The sequence below is a fragment of the Bubalus kerabau genome, unplaced genomic scaffold (genome assembly GCF_029407905.1).
Source record: "Bubalus kerabau isolate K-KA32 ecotype Philippines breed swamp buffalo unplaced genomic scaffold, PCC_UOA_SB_1v2 scaffold_26, whole genome shotgun sequence".
Taxonomy (NCBI): domain Eukaryota; kingdom Metazoa; phylum Chordata; class Mammalia; order Artiodactyla; family Bovidae; genus Bubalus; species Bubalus kerabau.
In genome coordinates, this window is record NW_026577880.1 from 494,925 (window position 1) to 504,417 (window position 9,493).

Sequence of the window (9,493 nt, forward strand, 5' to 3'; positions counted from 1 at the left end):
AGGCTTGACTCCCTTTAGGGCACACAGTGGGCTCCAAGAGATACCCATCGCGACTCAAAAGGACAGCAGAGTTCTTTGCTTCCCCTCGAGACGAGGCCTGATTCCCCGGGTGAGTCTGGTATGCAAGCCCGAGATCCCTGTCGCCCCTAGGGATGAACATTAAGTCCTGGACACAAGCCTAGATGAGGTCTATTTTGCCCTGCAGTGACTCGAGGGCAATCCCCAGCTCTCCCTTGAAACTCGAATGGAAGATAGGACTTCCCTGGGCCAACACATGAGGAAGACTGTATTCCCCGTCGAAACTCGAGAATCCCGCCACAACTCGAGAAACGCTACGTGGTTCCCCCGTCATCGCAAGATGAGGCCCTTGCCCCCTACAGCGTCTCAAGAGAAGTCCCACGTTCCGTCTTGAAGTGCGAAACGGTATCGGCACGCTTGATGCAACCTCAAAAGTTTCTCGACACACTGGTCTGACTCGAGGAGAACACCGAGGTTCCCGGCACCACTACATCTGGGCCCCTTCTCCCCTCCTGATCGCGACAGGAGGGTCGATTCCCCTGTTTTGTCTTGAAGGGGTTCCCGCCTTTCCCGGTGCATCTCAGGATGAGGCCGGTCTCACGAGGATATTCGAGACATAGCCTCGTGGATGGTGACACATGCCGAAAGACCCCGATTTCCCGGTTCGCTCTTGATAAGATCCCAATGCCCGGACACCTCTTTGAAGATAACCCTTTTGATGAAGGCACAACACGAAGGGGCACTGACACCCCCGGGTATCGTCCGGAGAAACCCGCAGGTACCACACACAGCTCGAGAAGTGACCTGTCACCCCGTGAACAACTGGAGAGGCAAGCAGAGTTCCATTCCTCCACACAAGACGAGGCCTGACTCTCCTGTTCGAACTCTGCAGCGAAACTGCAATCCGAGTCAGATCTGGCCCAGGGGAAGTCAGGAGAGGAAACATGAGTTTCCTGCCTCCACTCGAGATGAGGCCCTCTTCCATTGCACCGAACCCAGTGGAGTCCCGAGAGGCCCCTCCCAACTGCACAGTATCCCTGACTTCTCAGAGGCACCCTTAGACCTTCCTGAGATCACCGGCACAAGTCGAGGGAACCAAGGGTTTCCTGCCCCAACCCGTAAAAGACCTCGAGAGTCCTTCTTCAACGCGTCTTGAGGTGCGATTCCCCTACCATGACTCGAGAGCAATGACGCACTCCGCCTAGCCACGCGCATAGAAACCTGACTTCCCTGGCGCCACAGGAGAGGCTCCCTGAGCTCCCCATTATACCTCGTGAGCAACACCACACTGGAGCCGCAGCCCGAGAATACCCACGAGACGCCCCAGTCCTCACGAGATGAGGGCCTTCTTTTGCTGTATGGCCTGGAGAGCAATCCTGAGTCCTCTCTCCAAACTCCACAGGAGGCTTGCCTCATTTTAGGCAACACAGTGAGCTCCAAGATATACCCGTCGCGACTTGACAGGAGAGCGGTGTCCTTGGCTTCCCCTCGAGACGAGGCCTGATTCCCCGGGTGAGTCAAGAATGCAATGCCGAGATCGCTGTCGCCCCAGCAGAGGAACATTAGGTCCTGAACACAAGCCTAGATGAGGTCTATTTGGCCCTGCAGTGTCTCGAGAGCAATTCCCAGTTCTAACTCGCAATTCGAATGAAAACTGGACTTCCCTGGGCCAGTTGAACAGGAAGCCTGAATTCCCCGTCGTAACTCGAGAATCCCGCCGCAACTCAAGAAAAACCACGTGGTTCCCCCGTCATCGAAAGATGAGACCCTTGCCCGCTACAGCGTCTCAAGAGAAGTCCCACGTTCCGTATTGAAGAGCGAAAAGTTACTTGGAACCCTTGATGCGACCCCAAAAGTTCCCCAACATACCAGTCTCACTTGAGGAGAACACCGAGCTTCCCGGCACCACTTCATCTGAGACTCTTCTCCCCTCTTGATCGCGACAGGAGGTTCGATTCCCCTGCTTTGTCTGGAAGGCATTCCCGACCTTCCTGGCGCACATCAAGATGAGGCCAGTCTCACGAGGAAATTTGAGACATAGCCTCGTGGGTGGTGCGGCATGCCAAAAGACCCCAATTCCCTGGTCCGCTCTTGATAAGAACCCGATGGCAGAACCCAACTCGAAGGCAATCCTGTGGATCAAGGCACAACACGAAGGGGCAGTGACACCCCGGTGCATCGTCCAGAAAAACCCACAAGTTCCACATACAAATCGACAAGTGGCCTGTCACCCCATGAACAACGCGAGAGTCAAGCGGAGTTCCAGTCCTCCACACAAGACGAGGCCTGACTCTCCTGTCCCAACTCTGCAGGGACTCTGCGATCCGAGTCAGATCTGGCGCATTCGAAGCCAGGAGAGGAACCCTGAGGTTCCTGCCTCAACTTGTCATGAGGCCCTCTTCCATTGCACCAAACCCAGTGGAGTTCCGAGAGGCCCCTCCCAACTCCACAGTGACCCTGACTTCTCAGAGGCACGCTGAGAAGCTTCCTGAAGTCACTGGCACAAGTCGATGGAACCCAGGGTTTCCTGCTGCAACCCAGGAAAGACCTCGAGAGTCCTTCTTTAACACCTCTTCAGGCCCAATTCCCCTACCATGACTCGAGAACAATGACAGGCTCCCTCTCACCACGTGCATAGAGACCTGACTGCCCTGGCACCACGTGAGAGGCTCACTGAGCTCCCAGTCTTACTTCGTGAGAAACCCCACACTAGCGCCACAGCTCGAGAAAACCTACGAGACGCCCCAGTCGTTGGGAGATGAGGGCCTTCATTTCATGCATTCCCTGGAGAGCAATCCCGTGTCCTCCCTCCAAACACCAAAGGAGGTTTGACTCCCTTTAAGCCACTCAGTGGGCTCCAAGACATACCCGTCCGACTCGAGAGGAGAGCAGAGTCCTTTGCTTCCCCTAGAGATGAGGGCTGACTCCAAGGTGAGTCTGGAATGCAACCCCGAGATTTCTGTCGAGCCTTGACATGAACATTAGGTCCTGCACACAAGCCTTGGTGGGGTCTCTTTTGCCTTCAGTGACTAGAGCGCACCTCCAGCTCTTCCTCGAATCTCGAATGGAAGATAAGACTTTTGTGGGCCAACACAAGAGGAAGCATGAATTCCCTGTAGTAACTCAAATATCCCACCGCAACTCGAGAAAAACCAAGTGGTTCCGCAGTCATTCCAAGATGAGGCCCATGCCCGCTGGAGCACCCCAAGAGAAGTCCAACGTTCCATTTTGAAGAGCGAAACGGTACTTGGAACACTTTATGCGACCCCAAAAGTTACCCGACATACCTGTCTCACTTGAGGGAAACACCGAGGTTCCCAGCAGCACTTCATCTGAGCCACTTCTCCCCTCCTGATCGCCACAGGAGGGTCGATTCCTCTGCTTTGTCTGGAAGAGTTTCATGAACTTTGCGGCACATTTCAGGATGAGGCCGGTTTCATGAGGAAATTCGAGACAACCCACGTGGGTGGTGCCAAATGCTGAACGACCCCGATATCCCGGTCCGCTCTTCATAAGAACCCGATGCCCGGACACCTCTTCGAAGGCAACCCTGTGGATGAAGACACAAAACGAAGGGTCACTGACACCCCCGTGCATCGTCTGGAAAAACCTGCAGATTCCACACACAGTTTGACAAGGGGCCTGAAACCCCATGAACAACTCGAGAGGCAAGCGGAGTTCCATTCCTCAGAAAAGACGTAGCCTGTCTCTCCTGTCCCAACTCTGCAGGGACCCTGATGTCGGAGTCCGAAACAGAGAGGAAGTCTGAGGTTCCTGCCTCCCCTCGAGATGAGCCCCTCTTCCATTGCGACAAACCCAGCGGAGTCCCGAGAGGCACCGCCAACTCCACAGTATCCCTCAACTTTCAGAGACACCCTGGGAAGTTCCCTAAGGTCCCCGGCAGAAGTCGAGGGAAACGACTTTTTCCCGCCACAACCCGAGAAAGACCTCGAGAGTCCCTCTTCAAAGCGCCTTGAGGCCCTAGTCCCCTCCCATTACTCGAGAGCCACAACGCGCTCCTCCTCGCTACGTGCAGGGAGACCTGACTTCCCTGGCGCCGCACGAGAGGCTCCCTGAGATCCTCGCCGTGCCTCGCGATAAAACTCCCACGGGCGCCGCAGCTCGAGGAAACCCCTGAGACGCCCCCGTCCTCGCGATGTGAAGGGACTTCTTTTCCTGCATGGCCTGGAGAACAATCCCGAGCCCTCTCTCCAAAATGAAGAGGAGGCTTGACTCCACTGACGCCACTAGGGGGCTCCAAGATATCCGCGTCGCGACTCGGGAGGACAGCAGAGTCCTTTGCTTCCCCTCAAGACGAGGCCTGACACCCAAGGGGATCCTGGAATGCAACCCCGAGATCCCTGCCTTCCCTGGAGAAGAACATTAGGTCCTGGACACAAGCCTAGATGAGGTCTCTTTGGCCCTGCAGTGACTCGAGCGAAACCCCCAGCTTTCCCTCGCCAATCGAATGGAAGACTGGGCTTCCCAGGGCCAACAGAGGAGGAAGCCTGTAATCCCCATCGTCACTCGAGAATCCCGGCGCAACTCGAGAAAAAACACGTGGTTCCAACGTCTTCGCAAGATGAGGCCCTTGCCCACTACAGCGTCTCAGGGGAAGTCCCATGTTCCGCCCTGAAGTGCGAAACAGTACCTGACACCCTTCGTGCGACCACCAAAAGCTCCCCGACACGCCGGGTACCCTCGAGGGAACACCGAGGTCCCAGCACAGCTTCATCTGAGCCCGTTCTCCCCTCCTGATCACGACAGGAGAGTCGATTCCCGTGCGTGGTTCAGAAGGGGTTCCCGGCCTTCCCGGTGCACCTCAGGATGAGGCCGGTCTCACAGGGAAATTCGAGACGAGCCACGTGGGTGGTGCCACATGACAAATGCCCCCGATTCCCCGGTCCGCTTTTGAGAAGGACCCGAGGCCCGGACCCCTCTTCGAAGGCAACCCTGTGGGTGAAGGCACAACACGAAGGGGCACTGACACCCCCGTGCATCATCCGGAAAGACCCGCGGGTTCCACACGCAGCTCGACCAGGGGCCTGAAAACCCCTGACAACTCGAGAGGCAAGCGGGGTTCCCTTCCTCAGACAAGACGAGGCATGACTCTCCTGTCCCAACTCTGCAGGGACCCTGCGGTCGGAGCCGAAACGGAGAGGAAGCCTGAGGTTCCTGCCTCCCCTCGAGGTGAGGCCCTCTTCCGTTGCGCCAGACCCAGCGGAGTCCCGAGAGGCCCCGCCAACTTCACAGGATCCCTCGCCTATCAGAGGCACCCTGGGAAGTTCCCTAAGATCCCCGGCAGAAGGCGAGGGAAACCAGGGTTTCCCGCCGCCACCCGAGAAAGACCTCGAGAGTCCTTCTTCAATGCGTCTCGAGGCCCAAGTCCCCTCCCGTGACTCGAGAGCCAGGACGCGCTCCCCCTCGCCACGCGCATGGAGACCTGACTTCCCTGGCGCCGCACGAGAGGCTCCCTGAGATCCTCGTCGTGCCTCGGGAGAAAACCCCCACGGGCGCCGCAGCTCGAGGAAACCCCTGAGACGCCCCCGTCCTAGCGAGCTGAGGGCCTTCTATTCCTGCATGGCCTGGAGAGCAATCCCGGGTCCTCTCTCCAAACGGAAGAGGAGGCTGGACTCCCTTGAGGCCACTCAGTGGGCTCCAAGAGATCCGCGTCGCCACTCGAGAGGAGAGCAGAGTCCTTGGCTTCCCCTCGAGACGAGGCCTGACTCCCTGAGGGAGCCTGAAATGCAACCCCGAGATTCCTGCCTTCCCTGGAGAGGAATATTAGTTCCAGGACACACGCCTTGATGAGGTCTCTTTGGCCCTGCAGTGACTCGAGCGCTACCCCCAGATTTCCCTCACTACTTGAATGGGAGATGCGGCTTCCCAAGGCCAACCCAAGAGGAAGCCTGAAATCCTCGTCGAAACTCGAGAATCCTGCCGCAACTCGAGAAAAACCACGTGGTTTCAACGTCTTCGCAAGATGAGGCCCTTGCCCGGTACGGCGTCTCAAGGGAAGTCCCATGTTCCGTCGTGAAGTGAGACACGGTACCTGACACCCTTCATGCGACATCGAAAAGTTCCCCGACATGCCGGGTTCCTTGAGGGGAACACCGAGAGTCCCGGCACCACTTCCTCTGAGCTCCTACTCCTCTCCTGTTCGCGACAGGAGAGTTGATTCCCCTGCGTGGTCTGGAAGGGGTTCCCGGCCTGCACGGCGCCCCTCAGGATGAGGCCGGCCTCGCGAGGAAATTCGAGACAAGCCCCGTGCTGGTGCCCCATGTTGAACGACCCTGATTTCCCGGTACGCAGTTTAGGAGAACCCGATGCCCGGACACCTCTTCGAAGGCCACCCTGTGAGTGAAGGAACAACACGAAGGGGCACTGACACTCCCGTGCATCGTCCGGAAACACCCGCGGTTTCCACACAGAGCTCCACGAGGGGACTGAGACTCCCTGAGCAACTCGAGAGGCAAGCGGAGTTCCCTTCCTCAGACAAGACGAGGCCTGACTCTCCTGCCCCAAAGCTGCAGGGACACTGCTGTCGGAGTACGAAACGGAGAGGAAGCCTGAGGTCCTGTCTCCCCTCGAGATGAGGCCCTCTTCGATTGCGCCAAACCCAGAGGAGTCCCGAGATGGCCCACCAACTCCACAGCATGCCTCACCTCTAAGAGGAACCCTCGGAAGTTCCCTCAGGTCACCGGGAGAAGTCGAGGGAAACGATGGTTTCCCGCTGCAAGCCGAGAAAGACCTCGAGAGACCTTCTTCTACACGCCTTGATGCCCTAGTCCCCTCCCAGGACTCAAGAACAATGACGCGCTCCCCCTCGCCACGCTCATGGAGACCTGACTTCCCTGGTGCCGCACGAGAGGCTCCCTGAGAACCTCGTCGTGCCTCGTGAGAAAAGCCCCACGGACGCCGCAGCTCGAGGAAACCCCTGAGAAGCCCCCGTCCTCGCGAGGTGAGGGCCTTCTTTTCCTGCCTTTCCTGGAGAGCAATCCCGAGTCCTCTCTCCAAACTGAAGATTAGGCTTGACTCCCTTGAGGCCACTCAGAGGGCTCCAAGAGATGCGCGTCGTGGCTCAAGAGAAGAGCGGAGTCCTTTGCTTCCCCTCGAGGCGAGGCCTGACTCCTCGGGGGACTCTGGAGTGCAACCCCGGGATCCCTGTCTTCCCTTGAGAGTACTACTAGGTCCTGGACACACGCCTAGATGAGGTCTCTTGGGCCCTGCAGTGATTCGAGCGCAACCCCCAGCTTTCCCTAGCAACTCGAATGGAAGATGGGGCTTCCCAGGGCCAACCCAAGAGGAAGCCTGAAATCCCCGTCGTAACTCGAGAATCCCGCCGCAACTCGAGAAAAACCACGTGGTCCCAACGTCTTCGCAAGATGGGGCCCTTACCCGCTACGGCGTCTCAAGGGAAGTCTCACGTTCCGTCCTGAGTTGCGAAACGGTACCTGACACCCTTCATGCGACCTCCAAAATTTCCCAGACACGCCGGGTTCCCTCGAGGGGAACACCGAGGGTCCTGGCACCCCTTCATCTGAGCCCCTTCTCCCCTCCTCATCACGACAGGAGAGTCGATTCCTCTGCGTATTCTGGAAGGGGTTCCCGGCTTTCCCGGCACACCTCAGGATGAGTCCGGCCTCCCGAGGAAATTCGAGACGAGCCCCGTGGGTTGTGCCACATGCCGAATGACCCCGATTTCCCAGTACGCTCTGGATAAGAACCCGATGCCCGGACACCTCTTCGAAGGCAACCCTGTGGGTGAAGTTACCATTCGAAGGGGCACTGACACCCCCGTGCAGCGTCCGCAAAGACCCGTGGGTTCCACACACAGCTCGACGAGGGGCCTGAGACCCCCCGAGCAACTCGAGAGGCCAGCGGGGTTCCCTTCCTCAGACAAGACGAGGCCTGACTCTCCTGTCCCAACTCTGCAGGGACCCTGCGGTCGGAGTCCGAAACGGAGAGGAAGCCTGAGGTTCCTGCCTCCCCTCGAGGTGAGGCCCTCTTCCGTTGCGCCAGACCCAGCGGAGTCCCGAGGGGCCCTGCCACCTCCACAGGATCCCTCGCCTCTCAGAGGCACCCTGGGAAGTTCCCTAAGGTCCCCGGAAGAAGGCGAGGGAAACGAGGGTTTCCCGCCGCCCCCCGACAAAGACCTCGAGAGTCCTTCTTCAACGCGTCTCGAGGCCCTAGTCCCCTCCCGTGACTCGAGAGCCAGGACGCGCTCCCCCTCGCCACGCGCATGGAGACCTGACTTCCCTGGCGCCGCACGAGAGGCTCCCTGAGATCCTCGTCGCGCCTCGGGAGAAAACCCCCACGGGCGCCGCAGCTCGAGGAAACCCCTGAGACGCCCCCGTCCTCGCGAGCTGAGGGCCTTCTTTTCCTGCATGGCCTGGAGAGCAATCCCGGGTCCTCTCTCCAAACGGAAGAGGAGGCTGGACTCCCTTGAGGCCGCTCAGGGGGCTCCAAGAGACCCGCGTCGCGACTCGAGAGGAGAGCGGAGTCCTTGGCTTCCCCTCGAGACGAGGCCTGACTCCCCGGGGGAGCCTGGAATACAATCCCGAGATCCCTGCCTTCCCTGGAGAGGAATATGAGGTCCCGGACACACGCCTAGGTGAGGTCTCTTCGGCCCTGCAGTGACTCGAGCGCAACCCCCAGCTTTCCCTCACAACCCGAGGGGAAGATTGGGCTTCCCAGGGCCAACCCAAGGGGAAGGCTGAGATCCCCGTCGTAACTCGAGAATCCCGCCGCAACTCGAGAAAAACCACGTGGTTCCCACCTCTTGGCAAGATGAGGCCCTTGCCCGCCACGGCGTCTCAAGGGAAGTCCCCTGTACCACCCTGAAGGGCGAAACTGTCCCTGACAGCCTTCCTGCGACCCCCAAAAGTCCCCCGACACGCCGGGTTCCCCCGAGGGGAACACCGAGGGTCCCGGCACCGCTTCCTCTGAGCCCCTTCTCCCCTCCTGATCGCGACAGGAGAGGCGATTCCCCTGCGTGGTCTGGAAGGGGTTCCCGGCCTTCCCGGCGCACCTCAGGATGAGGCCGGTCTCACGAGGAAATTCGAGATGAGCCATGTGGGTGGTGCCACATGCCGAACGCCCCCGATTCCCCGGTCCGCCCTTGAGAAGGACCCGAGGCCCGGACCCCTCTTCGAAGGCAACCCTGTGGGTGAAGGCACAACACGAAGGGGCACTGCCACCCCCGGGCATCGTCCGCAAAGACCCGCGGGTTCCACACACAGCTCGACGAGGGGCCTGAGACCCCCCGAGCAACTCGAGAGGCCAGCGGGGTTCCCTTCCTCAGACAAGACGAGGCCTGACTCTCCTGTCCCAACTCTGCAGGACCCTGCGGTCGGAGTCCGAAACGGAGTGGAAGCCTGAGGTTCCTGCCTCCCCTCGAGGTGAAGCCCTCTTCCGTTGCGCCAGACCCAGAGGAGTCCCGAGGGGCCCCGCCACCTCCACAGGATCCCTCGCC